At 45.2% G+C, this 736-nt stretch overlaps 1 pseudogene; it reads left to right on the plus strand.

Moving 5' to 3' along the window:
* Positions 1–119, plus strand: LOC141113124 (5S ribosomal RNA; annotated as a pseudogene).
* The last annotated feature ends 617 nt before the right edge of the window (positions 120–736 follow it).

The raw sequence follows: 736 nt of genomic DNA on the forward strand, positions 1-736 counted from the left end.
GCCTACTTCCACATCACCCTGAAAGCACCCGATCTCATCTGATCTCAGAGGCTACGCAGGGTCGGGCCTGGTCAGTACCTGGATGGGAGACCGCCTAGGAATGCCAGGTGCTGCAGATGGGCGACTTCCTCAATAACTCTAGGGTACAAACTTGATTTCCAAAAGTCCCCGTCTCATCGTTTTCTCAGACTCCAGAGGAAAAGAAGTCTCTCTTTCAAGCATTGGACCATCTTTTGTCTCAAAAGATTGATCCTAGTGGTTCCCATGCAAGAGCAGGGATTGGTTTTATATTTAAACCTTTTCACGGTACCAAAACCAAATGAGTATGTCAGACCCATTCTAGATCTCAAAGATCTAAACCGGTTTCTGAATATCCTCTTTCCGCATGGAGTCAATACGATCAGTGGTCTCCGTCCTACAAGGTGAAGAACTTCTGGCGTCAATAGACATCAGGGATGCATAACTCCATGTACCTATATTTCCCGCTCACCAGAAATATCTATGTTTCGAGGTAGAAAATCTTTTTCAGTTTGTAGCTCTGCCTTTCAGTCTAGCTACTGCACCTTGAGTATTTACAAAGGTCTGGCCCCTCTTGTAGCCAGATTAAGGCTCCAAGGTATAATGATTATAGCTTACCTAGACGATCTGCTCTTGATAGACCAGTCGGTAGTCCGCTTAGACCAAAGTATGATCTACAGTCAACTACCTGGGAATACCAAGGTCGGATTCTCAATCT

The sequence above is a fragment of the Aquarana catesbeiana genome, linkage group LG11, assembly GCF_042186555.1.
Source record: "Aquarana catesbeiana isolate 2022-GZ linkage group LG11, ASM4218655v1, whole genome shotgun sequence".
NCBI classification, from domain to species: Eukaryota; Metazoa; Chordata; class Amphibia; order Anura; family Ranidae; genus Aquarana; species Aquarana catesbeiana.